Source organism: Vombatus ursinus, unplaced genomic scaffold (genome assembly GCF_900497805.2).
Source record: "Vombatus ursinus unplaced genomic scaffold, bare-nosed wombat genome assembly UNPS02015066.1, whole genome shotgun sequence".
NCBI lineage: Eukaryota > Metazoa > Chordata > Mammalia > Diprotodontia > Vombatidae > Vombatus > Vombatus ursinus.
The window spans coordinates 6,885,277-6,909,147 of record NW_020954844.1 but is presented as its reverse complement, the minus strand read 5'-3'; positions in this window follow the sequence as shown (position 1 = coordinate 6,909,147).

The window sequence follows — 23,871 nt, the reverse complement described above, 5'->3', positions numbered from 1 at the left end:
GTTTCTTAATTAGCAAAATAAATCATTCAATTCAAAAGTATTAAGTACTTCATATGTACCAGAAACTGTGTTAGTTGATGGGGATGCAAAGATATAAAGAAGAAGTCCCTGCCATCAAGGAACTTACATTTTTTGGGAAAGATATTATATCTATAAATAATAGATATGTATAGAATATATATAAAGTATATTTATCAGGAGACACTCGGAACTGGGGAGCAGGGAGATCAGGCTTCTTATAAAAGGCATTGTTCAAACACTGATTGAGGAAACCAGGGATTATGAGAGGGAGAGATGAGGTGGGAGTTTATTTCTGAAATGGGAAAGAGTCAGTGCAAAGAGATGGAGACTGGAGATGAAGTGAGAGGAATAGAAAGACCAGTTTGGAGTGTGGGAAGGGATTGGTTGAAGCTGTGATGGACTTCAAAAGTAAACCTAGGTATTACATTTCATCCTAGAGGCACTGAGCAGCCATTAGTTTATTGAGAAGGGTACTGATATGGTCCAGTTGGTATTTTAGGAAAATAACTTTGACAGTTTTGTATAGGATGGATTTGTAAGGAGAGAGATTTGAGTCAAGAAAACCAATTCGAAACATATTTCCATAGTTGAAGCAGAAGGATATGAGGGCCTGGACTAGAGTGGTAGCTACGTGAGTAGAATGAAGATGAGGGTAGACTCTAGGGGTGTTGTGGCAGGTAGAGCAATATATTAAATATGAAATTAAAAGTCATATAAGAGCTTTTAAGGAAATAAATGCAAAGGAAATGAATAGTATAGAATGAAGGTTGGAAAACTTTATCAAAGTCATAGATGTCCTGAAAATTAAGATAAACTAAACAAAACCCAATGACTCCATAAGACAAGAATAAATTTTATGATATAATTAAAGGATTGAAATATAGAAAACTACATGCGTATTCTCTTAGCAAAAAAAAAAAATTCCTTTAAAACGGGTCAAGGGATAATATAAAAATCACTGGTTTCCCTGAAAATTATGACAAAAATGTATAACTACTCTATTTAAAGAACTTATAATGATAATTGCTAATATTTATATAATACTTTAAGGTTTGCGAAGTGCTTTACAAATATTATCTCATTTTATCTTTGCAACAACCATGGAAAGTGGGTTCTTATTTTAGAGATGAGGAAACCAAATCTAATGGAAGTTAAGTGAGTCGCCCAGGTTTATACAGCTAATAATTAATTGAGGCTGGATTTGTACTCTGGTCTTTATGACTCCAAGTCCAGTATTCTACCTGCTCTGCCATCAATCCTGAAGAAATACTTGCCCCACCTACAAGAACCAGAAGGCATTTCCTCCTCAACAAAGCCACCAAAAGAAAATTCCCAGGAATATCATAGCCAAAACTCAAAGCTTCCTGATGAAAGAAAAGAATACTTCAAGCAGCCAGAAAGGAAGAATTCATCTTCAAAGGGCCACCTGTGAGGATCACTAAAGACTGAGTAGCAAGTGCTATTAAGTAGAACACACCTTGTGTTTATTTTTATTTGACAACATTCCAAAAAGCAAATCATAAAGGTTGCTGTAACATTTTTCCAGTTTCCAGCTTTCCTTTAATTTTGGCTGCATTGGTTTTGTTAGTACAAACCCTTTTTAATTTATGTAATCAAAATGATCTATTTTACATTTTGTATTGCTCTTAATCTCTTTTTTTGACATAAATTCTTCCCTTATTCATAAATCTAACAGGTAAAATATTCCATTCATTCTTAATTTGATTATACTATCGCTCTTTATGTCTAAATAATATAACCATTTTGATCTTGTCTTGGTATACATTATGTGATGTTGGTCTATACCTAGTTTCTACCAAACTTCTTTCTAGTTTTTCTAGCAGTTTTTGTCAGATAGTGAGTTCTTGTCCCCAAATCTTGGATTTTTGGTTTTATCAAACATTAGGTTACTATGGTCATTTGCTACCGTGTATTGTGTACCTGGTCTATTCTGTAATCCACCACTCTGTTTCTTAGGGAGTGCCAGATTGTTTTCATGATGACCACTTTGTAATACAGTTTGAGATCTGGTACTGCTAAGCCATCTTCCTTCACATTTTTTTTTCATAGATTTCCTTGATATTCTTGACCTTTTTTTCTTCCAGATAAATTCTGTTATTTTTTCTTTACTGTGTAATTTTTTTTTGGCAATTTGATTGCTATGGAATTGAATAAATAAATTAATTTAGATAGAGTTGTCATTTGTATTGTATGGGTTCAGCCTACCTATAAGCAATTAATATTTCTCCAGTTATTTAGATCTGACTTTATTTGTGTGAAAAGTGTTTTGTAATTGTGTTCATATAATTCCTGGGTTTGTCTTGGCAGGTAGAATCCTAAGTATTTTATATTGTCTGCAGTTATTTTAAATGGATTTCTCTTTCTATCTCTTTCTGCTAGACTTTGTTGGTAAAATAAAGAAATGATGATGATTTATGTGGGTTTGTTTCATATCCTATAAATTTGCTGAAGTTGTTAATTATTTCAACTGCTTTTTAAAATTGATTCTCCAGGATTCTCTAAGTATACCATCACACTGTCTGCAAAGAGTGAGAGTTTTTTTCCCTTCATTGTCTATTCTAATTCTTTCAATTTTTTGCCTTATTGCTGTAACTATCATTTCAAGAATAATATTGAATAATAATAGTTGAAATGGACATCCATGCTTCGCTTCCAATCTTTTTGGAACCGCTTCTACGTAATCCCCATTACAAATAATGCTTGCTGATGGTTTTAGATAGATTTGTTTTTGCTGTTCAATCATTCTCAGTTTATGTATTACTCTTTGTGACCCCATTTGTGATTTTCTTGACAAAGATACAGGTAAGGTTTGCCATTTCTTCTCCAGCTCATATTACAGATGAGGAAACCAAGGCAAATAGGGTTAAATTATTTTCCCAGAGTCACATTTCTAGTAAGTGTCTAAGGTCAGATTTGAACTCAGGAAGATGTCTTCTTGACTTTAGGCTTGGCACTCCATCCATTTTGCCACCTTTCTGACCATCTCACCTACCTGCTTTTTTGATAGATACTATTTATCATTTTAAGGAGGGCTCCATTTATTCCTATGCTTTTTAGTGTTTTCAGTGGGAATGAGTTTTGTATTTTGTCAAAAAGCTTTTTTTCTGCATCTATTGCGATATCTTATCATTTCTGTTGGTTTTGTTATTGATATGGTCAATTTTGCTGGTAGTTTTCCTAATATTTACCAGCATACGTTCCTGGTAAAAATCCTAGCTGGTAATACTGATCTTTGTGATATATTGCTATAATCTCCTTGCTAGAATTTTATTTAAACATTTTGCATCAATATTCATTAGGGGAATTGGTCTATAGTTTTCTTTCTCTGTTTTTGCCCTTCCTGGTTTCTGTTCAGCCGTACATTTGTGTTGTAAAAGAATTTGGTAGGACTCTTTTGTTACTTATTTTTCAAATAGTTTATATAGTATTGGGATTAATTGTTCCTTAAATGTTTGGCAGAATTCACTTGTGCATCTATCTGGTTCTATTTCTTATGGAGCTCATTGATATCTTTTTAAATTTCTTTTTTCCAAGGTAGTGTTAAGTACCTATTTCTTCTTCTATTAATCTGGGCAATTTATATTTTCATAAATATTCATCCATTTCACTTAGATAGTAAGATATATTGATATCTAATTGGGCAAAATAGCTCCTAATAATTGCTTTAATTTCATCTTTATAGTCATATGAATTTGGTTTTCTTCTTTCTTTTTTAAATCAAATCAACCAATAGTTTATCTATTTCATTGATTTGTTTCATAAAACTAGCTCCTAGTTGTATTTATTAGTTCAATGGTTTTGTTACTTTCAATTTTATTAATCTTTCCTTTTATTTTTCAGGATTTCCAACTTGGCACTCAGTTGTGGATTTTTAATTTGTTCTTTTTCTAGTGTTTTTTTTAGTTGTATGCCCAATTCATTGAGCTGCTATTTCTCTATTTTATTGATAAAACATTTAAAGATATGAATTTTTCCCTAAGTACTGCTTTTTCTGCATCCCATAAATTCTGATATGTTATCTCATTGTTGTCATTCTCTTTAATGAGATTATTAATAGTTTCTATGATTTGTTCTTTGATCCACTAGATTATTTAGTTTCCTATTAATTTTAATCTCCATTTCCACGACCCTGTATTGAATATAATTTTTATTGCATTATGGTCTTAAAAGGATGCATTTACTATTTCTGCATTTCTGCATTTGATTGTTAGGTTTTTATGTCCTAATACACGCTCAATCTTTGTGAAACTACCACGTACATATGAGAAAAAGGTAAACTCCTTTCTATTCCCATTACATTTTCTCCAGAGGTGTATCATATATGACTTTTTAAAAATTCTATTTACCTCCTTAACTTCTTATTTCTTGTTTTTTTTTTGCTAGTTTTATCTAGTTTTGAGAGTAGGAGGTTGAATTCCCCTACTAGTATAATTTTACTCTTTCCTCCTACAACTCATTTAACTGTTTCTTTGAGAATTTGAATGCTATGCAATTTGGTGCATATATATTTAGAATTGATATTAATTCGTTGTCCATTGTATCTTTTTAGCAAAATATATTTTCTTGCTCATATCTTTTAGGTCTCTTTTTGCTTTTACTTTGTATGAGATCATGACTCTTACCCATTCTTTTTTTTCTTTTTTACCTCAGCTGAAACATAATGAATTCTGCTCCAGAACCTTACTTTTACTCATTGTGTGTCTTTATTTTTAAAATGTGTTTCTTGTAAACAGCATATTGTTGGATTCTAATTTTTAATGCATTCTGCTGTCCATTTCCATTTTATGGGTGAATTCATCATATTCATATTCACAGTTGTGATTATTAACTTTGTATTTCCCTCCATTCTATTTTTCCCTATTTATCTTTCTCTCCCTTTTACCCTGTTCCTCCTCAAATGTCTGTTTTTCTTCTGACCATTACCTTCCTTAATCTGCCCTTCTTTCTGTCATCTCTGCTCCCCTTTTCTTATCCCCTTCCTCTCATACTTCCCTGTAGGATGAGATAGATTTCTATACCCAACTGACTGTGTATGTTATTCCCTTTTTTAGCCAATTCTGATGAGAGTAGGGTTCAAGCATTGCTTGCCATTACCACCTCTGTCTTCCCCTTCATAGTTAAAGCTCTTCCTTTCATGCTTCTTTTATGTGGGATAAATTTTCTATTCCTTCTCCCTTCCTCCTTATCCTAATTAATCCTTCTTTCTCATCCCTTAATTTTATTTTATTTTTTTGAAATCATCCCATCATAGTCAATTCACACCTGTGTGCTATGTCTATGTATATTTCTTCTAACTCCCCTAATAAGGATAAAGTTCTCGGAGTTACAATCATGATCTTCCTATATAGGAATATAAAAATTTTAGCCTTTTGATTCCTTTCTGATTTCTCTTTCATATTTACTTTTTTATGCTTCTCTTGAGTCATGTATTGAAAGTCAGATTTCTTATTCAGCTCGGATCTTTTCATTGGGCATGCTTGAAAGTCCTCTATTTCAATAAGTGTCCATTTTTCCCCTGAAAGATTATTCTCAGTTTTGTGGCTAGGTTACTCTTGATTATAATTGTAGCTCCTTTGTGTTCAGAAATATAGCATTCCAAGACCTCTAATCCATCAGTGTGGTAGGTGGTTAGTCCTGTGTGATCCTGACTATGACTCCATGATATTTGAATTGTTTCTTTCAGGCTACTTGCAATATTTTCTTCTTGACTTGGGAGTTCTGGAATAAGGCTATAATATTCTGGGAGTTTTCATTTTGAGATTTCATTAAGAGGTGATCAGTGGATTCTCTGAATTTCTGTTTTACATTCTGGTTCTAATATATCAGGTCAGTTTTCCTTGATAATTTTGTGAAAGATGATATCTAGGCTCTTTTTTGAGATCATGGCTCTATGGTAGACCAATAATTCTTAAATGATCTTTCCTTAATCTGTTTTCGAGGTCAGTTATTTTTTCCAATGAAATATTTCACATTTTCTTTTTTTTTCATTGTTTTGATTTTTTTTGTTTGTTTCTTGGTGTCTCATGGAGACAATAGCTTCTACTTGTCAAAATATTTCTTCAGTATGTTTTTGTACTTCTTTGTCAATTTGGTCAGTTCTACTTTTTAAGGCATACTTCTCATCAGTGGATTTTTGTGCCTCTTTTATGAATTGACAAATTCTATTTAAAGGTATTTTTCCTTCAATATTTTTTGTGCCTTTTTTACCTAGCTGTTGATTCTGTTTTAAGAATTTTCTTGTATCACCCTCATTTCTTTTCCCAAATTTTCCCTCTACCTTTCTTATTTGATCCTTAATACCCTTTTTGAGCTCTTCCAGGAATTCTTATTGGGCTTATATCCAATTCACATTTTTCTTTCAGACTTTCCTTGTAGTTGTTTTGACATCATGATCTTCTGAGTTTGTGTCTTGATCTTCCTTCTTATCATAGTAACTGTTATGATCACATTTTTTGTTGTTAATAGCTCATTTTCCAGACTATTTCTTGACTTTTAACTTTTGTTAACATTGGGCTCTGCACCTGGGGTGGAGAAGGCACTGTTCCAACCTTCAGACCTTTTTGCTGCTATTTTCAGAGGTAGCACTGGGTGTCTGTAGGTTTTGGGTTCTTCTAAGCTGGTATGGTCTAAGGAGAGATATGGTCACTGTTCTTCTGGCCTTATTCTGGTCTTTATCCAGAAGAGAACCATGTTCTCCTGTAGCCACTAGTGCTAGCACTTGTCTTAGCCCTGAGACTGTGACTGCCCCCCTCCACTTCCCCACCCCTGCTTTCCAGCAGTCACTACTAGTGCCTATTGCAATTGAGACTAGGGTCCCTCCTGACTGTGAGTGACCACAGTCACTCCTCTCCACCCTGGAACAGAGACCAGGGCCCCTGCTCTCCTATGGCCACAGGCACTACCACTCCTTTTGACCCTTGGATCATAACCGAGAACTGTGCATCAACAGTGCTAGAGGGTGCTGAACCCAGTGTCATTAAGGGTATACTACAATCTCGTTTCCCCCCACCATCCGTGGTCTGAGAGCTCTAGAAGCTGCTGCTGCCACCAATAAAGTCATCTCCAGGACCTTCTGCTGGTACCCCTTTTGTGGCCTGCACTGTGTGGTCTGATTTGTTCTCCAATTTTGACCATCACTGCAGTGAATCAGGCTTTTCTTGCCAACCTCCTCAGTTGTCTTGTGCTGGAAAATTTGTTTCAGTTGAACTTTCATTGGTTCTGCTGCTCCAGAATTTGATTTGAGGCATTATTTTAGTTATTTGGGGGGGAGGAATTTGGGAGAGTTCAGCTGAGGATTTCTCTACTCTGCCATCTTGGCTCCACTTGCCTTCTAACAAACATTCAAATAACAATTACACTATTAGGAAAATTGTTTACAGAAAAGAGAAAAAGAAGTGTCAGCAGGCAGTCACAACTTCATGAAACTTATGTGGAAAACTAGGTTTATTACAAAAGAAATGAACATGCATGTGTAACTCTAAGCACGTGCAAAATGGTCACAATACAAACAGATCCTTTCACATTTATGAAATTGCAATGAATTGAGGAGGAGAAGTAGAAATTTTCATTTAAATGGGAGTGGCAGAAGAGGAGAAATCATGAATAATTAAGATGGTAAAAGCAGTGTTCTTTTCCCTTGGGAATTGTTTGACCATGAAGATATGATGATCTGTTTATCTACAAGGGTCCCAGCTACACAATTTCCCAGTCTAGTGCAGACTGACTCATGCCTGTCTTGACTCCCAAAGACACAGGGAGTTCAAAGTTGGGTGCAAACAAGAAATTATGTTACCTCAGTGGGGAGAGCCTCTGCCCTTTACACATTCAGGGCCTCTTGCATACTTTGGGTTCAGTGTTTCTGGAAAATATGACAACTCAAAAGGACAAGTTCAGGGGACCCCTGAATGGAAAAGATCCTATGAAATTATTCCTTTGATACAAATATGGTCTAGATGTTTAAATCAGGAAGAGACAAAGCAGTGAGGGTAAACTATGGATCAATACCCCTAATGAATATCAACATAAAATATGTTGAATAAAATATTAGCACAGAGGATAAAGTAAAATTTTAATAACATTCATTATGACGTGGTTGGATATATGCCAAGAAATCAAGGTTATTTTAATATTAGGAATCCATAAACTTATTATATTAATGAAAAAAGTTACATCAATAGATGATAAAAATGTTTTTCACCAATTACAAGACCCACTTCTGTTAAAATCTTTAAAATCCATAGGAATAAAGAGAATTTTCCTTAATATGATAAATAACATCCCTATAAAATCAAGAGCTAGCATTATCTTTGGAGAAATGCTAGAGGGACTTTATAGCAATACTAAGAATATTGCATGGCTACCTATTATAATGACTATTATTTAGAATAGTTATAGGAATCCTGGCAAAAAAAATAAGATATCAAGGGAATAATACAGGCAAATAGGAAACAAAATTATTGCCTTTTTTGCACATAATATGATGGTCTACTTACAGAAGTCTTGCAATTTAATTAAAAATTGAAACAACTTAATCCAAATAGCAGAATATAAATTAAAACCCACACAAATAATCAGCTCTTCAGCATGTTGCCAATAAAATCCAGTGGAAATAGAAAGAGAAATTCCATTCAAAATTACTAGAGATAGCATAAATTGTTTGGAAGTATCCTTACCACAGTACACACAAGGATGTGAACATTCCTACTAAGAGAAACAAAGGCTGACTCACATAATTGGAGAAATATTCATTATTTATGATTGGGCCATGTCAACATAATTAAAAATATATAGTACCTAAATCAATTTTATTTATTCAGAGCCTTACCAATTAAACTTCCAAAAGGTTATACTATAAAACAGGAAAAAATTACTGGGGCAGCTAGGTGGTGCAGTGGATAGAGCATCGGCCCTGGATTCAGGAGGACCTGAATTCAAATCCGGCCTCAGACACATAACACTCACTAGCTGTGTGACTCTGGGCAAGTTACTTAACCCCAATTGCCTCATAAAAAAAAAAATTACCAAAATTCACCTGGAGGAACAAATGATCAAAAATTTCAAGGGAAGTGATAAAAAATGTCAAGGAAGTAGATCTATAATTTCCATATTTCAAAATATATAATAAGTTAGTAGTCATGAAAACTATTGGTACTGGTCAAAAAATAAAAAGTAAAAATGATCAATGGAGTAGACTAGGTGCATGAGATCAAGAAGCAAATAACTATGGCTGGGTAATGTTCCATAGACACAAAGGCTATGGGGTAAGGCCTGAGTATTAAAAAAAAAAGAAAAGAAAAACTACTGAGAAAATTGGCAAACACCTGGTAGAAATGAGAAATTAGATTTTCATCAACTCTTCAGAGCCAAATGGTTACATGACCTAGTTATAAAAGGTTATTTCAAAATGTAGAGGAAGAGGGAAAGAGATACCTTTAACTGTGGATAGAGAAAGAGTTCTTTCTAAACAAGAGATTAAAGGAATTTGATTACACAAAACTGAAAAGCATTCACACCAATAAAACAAATGCACCTGAAGTTAAAAGAGAAATGATTAGCTAGGGAAAAAGACCAAAGCTTGGAGGATCATCAAGCAATATGATCTCTGATCACTTTTCAAGGAACTTCATATGATTTTTACATCTGCCAGGGAGATGTCATACTGAAGAAGGAATGCTTAAGGAAGCATTTAACTTTTGATTCTATTGAGTCAAATACTTCTTTTTTAGTCAGTAGAACATTAAAGAAAACAGGGTCTTGGTGCTGTACCTTTCAGTCTATATCACTATAACAATAAGATCTTCAAGAGAATATTCTTTATTGTCTGTTGATTTCTTATACCTTCATGATGTATCCCTTTAGCATACGTGTAGATTATTTCCATAATTATTTTATACATCGTAGAAAATTGCCATATAGATTCATAGTTATTGTTTGCTTGATTGGGGGAAAGTAACAATGACACATGATTTTTTCCATGAATTTTGTATCCACTCTTTCAGGTGTTTTGAGAATTGATGTTATGTTACCCTGTTACTGATTTTTAATTCACATTCCATAAAATGTTCTGAAATATTGATCCTTATTTTACATTGGAAAAGTAGATATAAATTGCTTTATTTAATCAACTTTATTTCTAAAAATTTTTTTTTAATTTTTTTTAGGCAATTAGGGTTAAGTGACTTGCCCAGGGTCACACAGCTAGTAAGTGTCAAGTGTTTGGTCTGAGTTCACATTTGAACTCAGGTCCTCCTGCCTTCAGGGCTGATGCTCTATCCACTGTGCCACCTAGCTGCCCCTATAGTTCTAAAAATTTTAACCTACTAGAATACATCACATTCCAAAGATACATTTTTACCATTGTTTCCTTCACCTAAAAGTTTCTCCATTTACACTCTAGTTAAATATCTATATTATAAACTTTTTCTTCAGTCTTCTGTGAATAAAATTTCATTTTTTCCTATAGAATAGGAAATAGAAATGCTTATTTATTTATTTTTTGTTTTTAAAGAGTTATTCACTATCAGCGTTCTATTTAGCATCTGGATGACTTTGGTCAAGTTACTCCCTTAATCTAGACTCAGCTTCATCATTTGGTAAATGAAGGGGTTGCTTTAAGTCAGGGGTTATTATATATTTTGTTTGTCATTAATCCATTTGGCAGTCTGGCCAAACCCACAAACCCTCTCAGAATCATGCTTTTTTAAACGCATATAATAAAACACAGAAGATTACAAAGAAAAGCAATTAAATTGAAATACAGTTATGAAAATGCCCTGGAAAATTTTTTTGCCCCTGTGTCCTCCTCCTGGGATTGTTGAGGCCCTTCAGGGGCCTCTTATTTTGAGGCAGTGCCCAGGTCAGCCATTCTTCCTCCACTTCCCTCTTTGCTCCTTCTCTCCGCCATGTCTTCAGCTTACATTTAGTTGTTTTATGTTAGAATGGAAGTGCTTTGAGGGCAGAGAATTGTTTTTGCTTGTATTTGTACTTTAAATGCTTAGTGAAGTGCTTGGAGTATAGTAAACACTTAATAAATGCATGTTGACTTAAAAAAAAAGATTGAGAAATGCCAGTTTAAGAATTTATGGATTAGAACCTGTGGCCTTGAGACCACATGTGTCCCTCTAGATCCTCAAGTGAGGCCTTTTGACTAAATTCAAACTTCACAGAACAAATCCTGGGGGGGCAGGTGGGTTGTGAAGTTTGGATTTAGTCAAAGGGCTGCACTTGAGGACGTAGAGGGCCACACACAGTCTCAAGGCTGCAAGTTCCGCATCCCCAGATTAGGTCATACACAAATTCTAATCCAATGTGACTGTGAAGTCCTATGATCTAATGGATAAACTTTCCTACTTAGCTATATGGGTCAACTAAGTGGCACAACGGATAGAGCACCAGACTTGGGGTCAGGAAGACCTGAATTCAAATTTAGTCTTTGACACTACCTATGTGACCCTCAACAAATCACTTAGCCCTGTTACCCTCAGTCTCCTCCTCTGTAAAATGAGCTATAGAAGGAAATGGCAAACCACTCTAGTATCTTTGTCAAGAAAACCCCATATAGCGTCATGAAGAGTTGGACATGAGTGAAAACAACTGAACAACAACAACAAACAGCATATTGGTTGAACACAATTAGCTTTCAAAAATTGACAGGCTTCATGAAATAATGGAATATTTTCTACTCCTAAATTTGAGATTATTTTCAGATTGCTTTGTGTTTTAAGAAAAAAAACAGATAAAATATATAACTTTTCTCATGTTGCATCCATTATATTTCAATTAAAGGAATAATTTACAGAAATCTTGCTTTCTATTTCTAATATGAATTTAAGTTTGAAGCCTATTCTCATACCTATAAGTCTTCTGTACCTATTGTTCAGGTAAAATATACATTCAAATGATCTGGCCTTTTGGAGAATAACTTAGTCTTAAATACTTGTGAAAGTAGTATTTTGATTAAAGGTAGAATCTACAAGCACCACATTATATGTGGCAATGAACTCACATGAATATTAAGTAATTTAAAAAAAATGTAGAAAAAATTCATTAACAGGAAACAAATAAATGAATGTATTGCCCAGAAATGGTTTTGACTGAACAGAAAAAGCTAAGCAAGGAAGACCGGACAAGTAATTTAATTCTGTGTAACCTAGTGAGGCCAAATAATTTATAATAGTCAGTTCAATTAGGAGTTTTGTTTAATTGTATTGCCATGCTGATCTAACCCTTGTTTTAGTTGTCGTAAAGGGTATTTTCTCTATAGTGGCAGTTAATTTTATTTTTTAACTAAGGAGGTTGATTTTTAGTACCAGAGCAGTGGGAGATAGGGAGTTTATAAAAACACCAGGACAGAAAGCTCTGACCATAGACTAGATTTTCACAATCTCCTTTTTTTTGATGTGCCCTTTTCTTTTTAAACATTTTGCTTTGAGTGAAGCAATGTTAGGTTTCTAGGAGGTGCATATGTAAGATGATGATTTATTCAGCAGCCAGATTTCGGCTTTCCTTGGCTTCTTGCAATTTAAAATAAGGCAAACTCTAGCAGTGCGTCTAAAAAGAAGAGCATTTGCCCCATACATGATATACAGTTTTATAATGTAACATAATGTACAACACAACAATACAACATACATGTATATACACATGTGTATTTATATATGTATGCATATGCATGCATACATAAATATATTTTACATACACACATATCCCTGGGAAACTCAGATCAAATGAGCACATTAATAAATTCTATGATGGGCATCATGGTGGAGAGGGAAGAAAATTGGTCTCAGAATCAACAAGATTAATTTCAAGTCCCATGTCTCTCATGTGCTGGGTGTATGACCATGGACAAATCACTTAACCTTCCAATGGCCTAGGTAACTCTAGTAGTAACAACCACAATGAGTTGCCAAGACTTTGCTCTGCATTGGAAGAGGGTTTTTTTTTCTCTAGGTGTCCCCTATTCTGATGAAATCACAGGTCTAATCTCAATCCCTCTTATACCAATATTGCAATTTTCACTTAGTGTAGATTAGATCTAGTTTGTTTTTTGGATGTATATCTAAAATGTTCATGATTCTTCCAGTTCCTAGTAGGTATCGAGCTCTAGTGTCTTTTCTATCTTTATTTTATTTTTGAGGCAGTTGGAGTTAAGTGACTTGCCTAGGGTTACACACAGCTAGTAAGTGTCAAGTGTCTGTTGTGAGGTCACATTTGAACTCAGGTCCTCCTGACTCCAGGGCCTGAGGTCTATCCAATGCACCACCTAGCTGCCCCTCCAGTGTCTTTTCTGATATTTACATTGGAAAGGACAATGAATGGTTGGATATGGGGTCTAGGAACAGTGTGGTATAGTGGAAAGACACCTGGGACCCCTGTCTTTTTCACTTGCCCTAACTCTGTGACCTTGGACATAGTCATTTAACTTTATTTTCCTCAGTTTCCTCTCCCATAAAATGGGGATAATCATTTCTTCGATACTTACCTTATTGGGGTTTTGTGAGGAAAGTGCTTTGTAACCTATTAAGCCCTTTGTAAATGTGAACCATCATTCTTATTGCTGGGCCATGTACTATCGCCAATTTGCCTGTTATATTTGGTAGGCAACTAGATGGCTCAGTGGATAGAGTGCTGGGCTAGGAGTCGGGAAGACCTGGGTTAAAATCTGAACTCAAACACTTATTAGCTGTGTGACCCTGAACAAGTCATTTAACTTCTCTTTTCCTTAGTCCAATGAGAAGGAAATGGCAAACCATTCCAGTATCTTTCTCAAATAAAATCCCATAGACAGTATGGTCTGTGGGATCACAAGGAGTTGGACATAGCTGAACAACAACAACAATTGTACTCAGTAGAATCTGATTGGACAACAAAGCTTATAGAAGAATCTGACGTTTCGGTAATTTTGCCCAGTAATTTCAGGGACTTTGTTTTGCGTAAATAGATATACCAAAATCCACGTGTTCTCTTAGAATCAGAGTGCAAGGATCAGAGCATCTGCACGGAGTTGTTAATCTCTCCTTCACCCTGCAGACTGCAGTGCCCCATAGTCATCTCAAAACGTTCCTCCCGTATTTAAACAAACAAACTTTCGAAGTAAATAATCCTAATTTCTCAGAGTGCCCTGTAGCTGCTTCCCCTGCTATCCTAGATCCGTAGGTATGTAACCATGTCACTGGCATCTTGTAGTTATGAGTATCTTTGGTTATGGGTAACTGTACACAGTGCATTTATTGTTGCTGGTTTTAAAATATACTGGGTTTTTACATCACCTACGTTTTACATTTTACAGTATACCCTTCCCCTCCCAGTCAGTTATCCCTTGTAAAAAAGAATAATGAAAAGCAAAGTTTGACAAACCCAACAAATCAAAGATGTCGGACATTGTTTCATCAGTGTTCCATTCCCAAAGATCCTTACCTATGCAAAGAATGGGGTTGTGAAAAGATGCTTTCTGATATTTCTTTCAGGGGAGATCAAGTTTGGTTCTTATAATTTTGTAGCAGTCACAAAACCTTAATATCACAGAATTGTAGACTTGGAACGGCCATCTTTTGGGTATACAGTTCAACTTATATGTGAATGAAATGACAAGTGGTCATCTATCTTCTGCTTGAATATCTCTAATGAAGGGAATGTCAAAAGCCAATTCATTCCATTTTAGGACTTTTGAACTGTTAGTTTTGCTCTAATTATCAGGAAGTTTTTCTTGACAACTGTGGTGTTTAAGAAGGTTTGAGAGACAATATCTGGGTAATTTAATCATTTTATTAATAAGGCCGGCATTTTAATAAAAGGATGGTCATTTGGCCGTCTCTCTCTTAGACTAAAGATCCCTAATGGTGGTAGGCTCACAGTTTATATGACCTGGGAAGAGCAGGTGTTCCACAGGGTGGCAATCAACACTTATTGGTTAATAATTAATGAGAAAATGAATATTACAGTGAGAGGGTGGGCTATATTACAATGAGGATCTTTGAATACGTGAGTTGGGTCATCCAAATCTTGGCCAAAGGGACTTGACAATTTCCATATCACCTATCTGACATAAGGTAGAATCAGCACTCCCCAAACCTGTCTGAGCAAACAAAATGAGCAGGAATGCACCCATTAGCCCAAACTTAGAATTTCTTTTACTGTCTGATTAGATCTTGGCCTAGGTAAATCTTTAAGAGATTTCCCACAGTGGTTGTTTCTGAATGAGAAAATAGAAATACAGGAAAGAAATAATGACTTCTCACAACATCAAGCCTGAATGTATGTCTTTATTGTTTCTACCCATTGCTCCTGAATCTGCTCTAAAGGGACAAATAGTTTGACAGCTTTTTAAATACTTCATGACTTCTAGGTTCAGCTTCCCCCAAGACTGTTCTTCTACAGGCTAAGCATGCCCTTTTCCTTCAAATGATCCTCATATGATGTGGACAGAAGGGCCTGCACCATTCTGCTTGCCCTCCTCTGGACACTCCAGCTTCTCAATGTTGTCCTTAAACCATGGCTCCCAGAACTGAACCTAAGACTCTAGATTAGGTCTGAGGAGGGCAGAGTATGGTAAGAGCCTCATCTGCCTATTCTTGGAAGCTTCTTACCCAGCCCAGTGTTGTATTAGCTTTATTGCCTTCACATTGCTGACTCATAGATTGAGCTTGAAATCCTCAGATCTTTATTGAGAACAATTTCTACAAGCCATACTTTTCCCATCCAAAGTAGATTTCTCTTTTTTATCCTGGTGTACAAGTTTGTATTTAACCATATTGAATTTTATCCTATTTTATTCAATCCAATGTTTATGCTTTTCATGACGTTTTTGGATCCTGACTCTATGACCTACAGTGGCAACCTTCCTTCTCAGATTCTTGTGATATGATGAGCGTACAACCTTGGCCAGGGGTGAGGAATCTGTGGCCTGGAGACCACATGTGGCTCCCCACCCCTGAATAGGCCTTTATCCAAGTCATTGACTAAAATGTTAAACAGTTGAGGACCAAGCACAGATCCCTGAGGTTTTCCACTGGAGACTTCCTTCTATATCAACGCTGAACCATTAACAACTATTCTTTAAGTGTGGCCTTCTAAACTGGTCACGATCCATTTACGATCAAATAATCCATATTTTGCTATCTTCAGTATAAGAACAGAATAAAATATTTTATCAACAAGTTTATTCAGATCTAGCTAAACTATCCATAACATTTCCCTAATCTTCTAGCTTAATAATCCTGTCAGAAAAAGAAATTAGGTTGGTCTGATATGGCCTTCTCTTGATGGGGACATGCTGGATCTCTGTAATTACTGCTTTCCTTTCTAGGTATCCATCTACATTAATGATTTCTTCTGAAACTCTGGTTTTTGTTTTATTTTGTTTTTCATTCTATTTCCATTGTCTTGTTTTCCTTATTATGTTTACTTCACATTGTATCAGTTCTTTGAAATCTTCCCAGGACTTCTTTGTTAATCACATCCACTATTTCTTAGAAAGCAGTGATATTCCAATTCTTTTGTGTATTACAACTTGTTACCCATTTCTAATTTCCTTCTATTTCATTTCTAGATCTTTGCTACTATAAATAAGACTACTATCAATATTTCAATGGCTACAAGCCCATTCTTTCTTTTTAGTAGTAGGATCTCGGGGTCCAAAGTTATAGATATTTACTTTCTACTTTAGCACAATTTGAAATTGCTTTTCTATGTGATTGAAGCAATTCACAGCTGTACTAACATTGCATCAATCAACCAACCATTTTAAATTTATTAAGTGCTATGTACCAGGTACTAAGCTAAGCACTTAGGGTACAAGTACAAAGAATTAAACCATCCCTACTTGCAGTGAGCTTACATTCTAATGGTGGAGAAAACAAGTACATATGAAAATATAGATAGCATAAGTAAAAAGTCGGTGATTACAAATATGAAAAAGTAAATAAATATGTGGTACTTTGGCAAAGATGATGCTAACAGTTGTGAGGATCAGGAAAAACTTCAGGCAGAAGATGGGACCAGAGCTACATGTTAAAGGAAGAGAAGGGTCTCTTTAAAGAGAAGGTAAAAAAGGAATGCATTTCGGGCACTGAGGATACTTGGGTAAAGGAATGGAGAGGGAAGATGAAGTGTCGTGTGTATGGAACAGAGAGACTGGTTTGTCTAGATCTTAAAGTATGTAGAGGTAGTATTGTTCAGTGAGGCTGGTTAAGATATGCTAGGACTAAGTGGTGATGAATTTTAAAAACTAAATGGGAATTTATATTATATTTTGTTGGTATTGTCCAGTCATTGTTAAGTTGTGCCTGACTCTTTGTGACCACATTTGGACTCTTCTTGTCAGCAGTACTGGAATGGTTTGCCATTTCCTTCTCATTTTACAGATGAGGAAATTGAGGCAAGCAAGGTTAAAGGACTTGCCCAGGGTCACACAGCTAGTAAATTATCTGAGGCTGAATTTGAACTCAGGAAGATGAGTCTTCTTCCTGCAGGACCAGCATTCTATCTACTGTGTCAACTAGTTATTCAATTATATCCTATTGCCTAGAGATGATTATGATCCACTGGAGTTGGTTAAATAGGGGAGACATATAGTCAGATCTATACTTAAGGAAAATTACTCTGACACATATAGGATGGACTCGTCACTAGATTAATGGGGGGACTTGAGACTGACACCAATTTAAATGCTATTGCAATAATCTAGGCAAGAGATGATGAGGGCTCGAACAAAGATGGCATCTGTGTAAGTGGAGAGAAGGGGTTGGATTGAAGAAATATTGTGAACGGAGAAATGATAAGATTGGACAATTGACTGGATATTTGGGATGAGTGATAATGAGGAACTGAGGTTCTGAATGTGGCAGATTGGGAAATGTTCATTCCCTCACTAGGGATAAGAAAGTTGGGAAGACATGAGCATTTTTTGTAGAGGAAAATCAATGACTTCTGCTTTTTTACGTATAAAATTTAAGACATCTTTAATACGCAATTGATGTGGGACTGAAGTTCAAGGAAAAGACTAGAGCTGGTTATGTAGATCTGGGAGTCTTTCTATAACCCCTCCAATATTTGATATTCCCAATTTATCTTTTATTCATGTTTGTTATTCTAATTATTCAAATGAATGACACAATTTTGAATAAGTACCATATTTAGAAAATTATTTCATACATTCAAGTCCTGGTAACTTACCTCTTTCCCATGGGAATAGCTCTTCTTGCTGCTAAGATTTCCCAATATCATATGAAATCCTCCAAGACATACCCTTCCATCATGGCCTTCACCAAGTAGACTTCCCAAGTATTCTATCACCACTTTTAATATATTCCTAGGTACACCATATGCAGAAATTATGCAACAATATTCCAAGGTGGGGGGGAAAGGCATGCACATACATTTAACTGAACATGAAAATTGTTATGCAGGGGTCCCAGTAAAACAAAATGAGAAATTTTAGGAGTGAGAAAAAGACATTTTTATGGAAATGAAAGGCCTAAAATGGAAGCTGTGAGGCCATTGTAGTTACGGTGCAAGCAAAAGGCACAGGGTGTGGGAATGGTAACATTATGCTTAGGGACAGAAAGTGATTAAGTATTTTCTTTATTTTTTAAATTTATTTTTTTCATAGAAAAAAATCTATTATTTACTTTTCCTCACCCCCTCCATTGGAGTGGGGATATTATTTTTTAAAAATATATTATTTTTAACATTCATTTTAACAAATATTTCCAAATTCTCTTCCTCCCTTTTGTCCCTTCCCCATCTGTTGAGAAGATAAGCAACATGAAACCAATTATACATGTGAAGTCATGCAAAACATTTTCATATTAGCCATGTTGGAAAAAAACACAACAAAAAGGAAGAAACATAAAGAAGGTAAAAAAGTATGATTTAATCAGCACTGAGTCCTTCAGTTCTCTCTCTAAAGATGGATGGCATTTTTTTTTTCATCATGGGTCTTTTGAAATTGTCTTGGATCATTGTATTGATGAGAATATCTAAGTCTTTCACAATTCATCATCCTTACAATATTGCTGTTCCAGTGTACAATGTTCTTCTCATTCAGCTCATTTTACTTTGCATCTAAGTCTTTCCAGGTTTTTTCTGAGAGCATCCTGCTCATCATTTTTATAGCACAGTAACATTCCATCACATTCATATACCACAACTTGTTCAGCCATTCCCAAGTTGACAGACATCAAGGGCGTATTCTTTATAACAAACATACAGGGTACAGAAAAACAAATTCCTGCATTGACCATGTCCTATCTCTATCTGTATCACTGTCTCAATCTGCATCTGAGACCATCATCTCCCTTTCAGGAGGTGGGCAGTATGTTTCATCATGAGTTCTCTGAAGTCATGGTTGGTCATTGTGTTGATCAGAGTTCTTAATTCTTTCAAAGTATTTTTTGTCTTTACAATGTTGTTATTGTATAAATAATGTTCTACTTGTTCTTTTAACTTTACTCTGAATCATTTATTATAGCATAATAGTATTATGTTGTATTTTAATATCATAATTTGTCTTGCCATTTCCCAATAGGTAGAAACCCATTGGTTTTCAGTTATTTGCTACCACAAAAATAAGCTTTTATAAATATTTTGTACATATTGGTCCTTTTTTCCTCTTGAAGGTTACAGACTTAGTTGCAGTGGTTCAAAAAGTATACACAATTTAATATTTGTACCATAGTTAGAAAGTAGCTGTTGGTGCAGTGGGCTTAGAGTTAGGAAGACCTGAGTTCAAATTCAGACTCTAGACATTTACTAGCTATATATTTTATCTAGTAACAAGAGAGACATTAGAAGCATTCTCTTTCTTTCTCTCTCTCTCTCTCTCTCTCTCTCAGCAGAAGAATGACTTAATCCTATATCATTGCATTAAACCTACTCAAGCAGTGGTATGAAGAATGGGTTGGATTTGGATTGGCAGTTTGAGGCAGGAGGACTTTGAAAGTGTCTCTTACAATAACTTAGATAAGAAACTATGAAGGCTAGACCAAAAATGGTTGTTTTTTTTTTTTTTTTAGGCAATTGGGGTTAAGTGACTTGCCCAGGGTCACACAGCTAGTAAGTGTCAAGTGTTTGGTCTGAGACCGGATTTGAACCCAGGTCCTCCCTACTTCAGGGCCGGTACTCTATCCACTGTGTCACCTAGCTGCCCCCAAAAATGGTTGTATTGAAGTGGCTATAAGGTACATAGTATAAAGTTCTAGGCTTGGAGTTAGGAAGATCCAAGCTTAAATCTTGCCTCAGACACTAGCTGTGAGATTTTTTGTACTTAAACCCTGTCAACCTGAGGTTCCTCATGTGTAAAATGGTATATGCCTTATAGGGTTGTTGTGAAAACAAAATGAGATGATACATGCAAAGTGCTTCACAAACATTAAAGTACCTCATACATTGTAGCTATTATTATTGAAAACTAAAAGGAAGAGAAGAATGCATAGGTTACCATGGAGATACAAGCAATTGTGATAGCTGAATGACTGATATATATGTGCCGCTTTAATTTCCAGAATTCCATTTGACACTCACTACCACCCTGAGGGCAGCTAGGTGGTACAATGCATAGAGTGCCGGGCCTGGAGTCATGAAAACTCTTCTTCCTGAGTTCAAATCTACCCTCAGATACTTTCTAACTGTATGACCCTGGGCAAGTCACTTAACACTGTTTGACTCAGTTTCCTCATCTGTAAAATGAGTTGAAGAAGAAAATGGCTACCACTCCAGTATCTCTGCCAAGAAAACTCCCGAAGGGGGTCACAAACAGTCAGATACGACTGAAAAGACTCAACAACAACAACGATGACACAACCCTATGGGGTAGGTGCTAACAGGCGCTCTTGGTCACTATAGAGATAGTTGTTTCATTCAAGTTTTGGAAAGGAAAATCAATTGTAAAGGGCCAAGAAATGATTTGATAGTGAGGAAGTGGAGGTGAGCAGTGTAGACATTCTCAGATTTCATGGTGAAGGGGAGACGAGGTAGGAAGGTAGCTCAAGGAAGTAGTAAGATCAGAGGAAGATGCTTTATTTGTTTTTAGATGAGCATGGTTGTAGGCTGAGCAGAAAGAGCAAGTAGAAAGGAAAAGAAGGAAGATGTAAAAGAGATGGGGGATGATTGACGGAACTAGGTCACACTCTAGAAAGGAGGAGTGGAATCGAGGATGGAGGCAGAGGCAGTGAGTCTTGGCCTCCCTCTTCTTTTGAGGCTGGAGAGAAGGAAAATGAGAATGAGGCATAGGAGAGGACACTGAGATATTATGGGTGGTGGAAGGGAGTTCTCGGAATTTATTTTGGTTGGCTTCAATCATTTCAGTAAAATGGCCAGGCAAGGTCATCTGAGTGGCAGGGATGTGGAGGGGAGTTTATTATGCAAAGCTGAATGTGTCAAATGGTCTCTCAGAGGTAAAAGCAGTACTATTGGGGTTCAGCAGAGAGAGAATGCTCACATTTTGCTGAAGATTGCCTCCTTACCAGTCTGCTTTCTGTCCCCCAACTTGGGTCTTGCTAATTCTCTTCTCCATATCTTTGCTGCTACCAGCCTTCCTTCCTAAAAAAACCCTCCCCTCTCCACCAGTCTATTCACCACTTTCTTCCAGATAGAGTACCAAACTTGGAGTCAGGAAGACCTGAGTTCAAATCTGGCCTCAGAAATATTTTAGCTGTGTAACCTTGGGAAAATCACCTATTCTCTGTTTGCCCCAGTTTTCTTATGTATAAAATGGAGACAATAATAGCATCTGTGTCTCATGGGGTCATTGTGAGCATCAAATGAGCTAATAATTTTCAAACATTTAGAACAGTGTCCAGTGCATAGTAGGCATTTTACAAATTTTAGTTATACTACTACTACTACTACTACTGCTACTACTACTACTACTACTACTACTACTATTTCTGCTTCTACTACTACTAATTTTATTATTCCAGATTCAATTAAAAACTTCTAAAAAAAAATCTCCAGGTAATCCTACCCTCCCCCACTCTGATTATTTCTATGCTTCACCATCCTTCCATCTGTTAAAGTTTTGTGTGTAATGGGAGCAGTTCATGTCTTTACCTTTATCTATTTCCCAGTTTTAAGCATTAACGTCTTCTTTTAATTGGGTGGTTTGGAACTGTGGCAATTAAAAACAATGTCATATTCTCCCTCTCTCTCTCTCTCTCTCTCTCTCTCTCTCTCTCTCTCTCTCTCTCTCTCATGCAATTAGGGTTAAGTGACTTGCCCAGAGTCACACAGCTAGTGAATGTTATGTGTCTGAGGCTGTCCTGACTCCAGGGCTGGTGCTCTATCCACTAGCTGCCCAACAGTATCATATCCTCAACCATTTTCTCTAATTTAGTGTTGATTTTGCTTTAATAAGTTGAAGGTTCAATTACGTGAAACAAAGTTGGAAAAGACTCTTATCTCACCAACCATGTGTCTCTTATCTGTTCAGATTTAACTAATCTCTCTCTCTCTCCCTCTGTCTCTCTCCCTCCCCCCCCCACACAGATGGTTTGATGTTTGACATAGCTAATACCTTTACATTCTCTCTTTTTTAGATGGATTCATCTTATTTGAGCCGTGTGCTAGGAGGGAGCTGTACTTCTTTGGTGGTTCAACTGGTTTTGCTTTATTTAAGTTGGGCTGAGGGAGACCATCCTTGGCTTTTGGTTGGGCTGTGGGAATAGACTGGGGCTTCTTTGCTGCCTTAGGCCCAGAAGGCCCATCCTGTGGTAGGAGAAGTTGAACAGAATTCCTGTTTCCCAGTGCCAATGCCTTCCCAACCAAGCATTGCCTTGATCCCTTTGTAAACTGGGTGCCAGTACAATTTTGGTGAATTTCATTTATTAACCAAGAATTGCACTTTAAAAAAACTAATTCTTAGAAAAATCATTTTTATTGTATTTTATTGTTTATGAGTCTTGCATTGGCAGCTGAGTGGCCCATTGGAGAGAATGGTGGCACTGAAGTTAGGAAGTTGTTGAGTCATTTTAGTTGTTTCCAACTCTTTGTGACCCCATTTGGGGTTTTCTTGGCAAAGACATTAGAGTGGTTTAACCATTTCCTTCTCCAGCTCATTTTACAGATGAGGAAACTGAGTCAAACAGGGTTAAATGACTTGCCCAGGGTCATATAGCTAGTATCTGAGGCCAGATTTGAACTCACCTCCTCCTGACTCCAGGACCAGTCCTGTATTCACTCTGCTGCCTGGCTGCCCTGGAGTTAGGAAGACACGAGATTAAATCTTTCTCAGACAATAACTGAATGATCCTGAGAAAATAACTTAACCTGCTCTTAGCCACAGCTCTCATCTATAAAATAGAAATAATAATTGCAACCACCTCCCAAGTCTGTTTTGATGATCAAATGAGATAATATCTGTAAAAAGCTTTCTAAACCTTAAAGCATTATCATTATTATTATTATTACTATTGCACTGCATTCCAATAATAAACCTGAAGCAATCCAATGACCTGACATATACTGGGTCCAGAATAATAGCATACCACTTACTCTGACAATGACAAATCTTTCCTCAGAGCCTAATCCCTAAAGCAGCAAAGGAAGATGGAAAAAAAGAGTGATTGCAACTGAAAAGTAAATTGCAACCTTCCTTACACTTAAGGAGTTTGTCACATGTTAAAAGAAGGAAGCTTAAATTTAATAAGTTAGTACTAATGTTCTCCATTATATTTGATCTGAATTTTGTTGCTGTTTAAAGATGTTCTTACTCTTCTTTAAGAAAAGATTTTAATACATAGGCAAGCATCCTACATTATATTTTTAGTTAATTCTGAACTGTATTTTCCAATTCTTTTTTTTTCTCTCCTCCCCTCCCACTTCCATATCCTC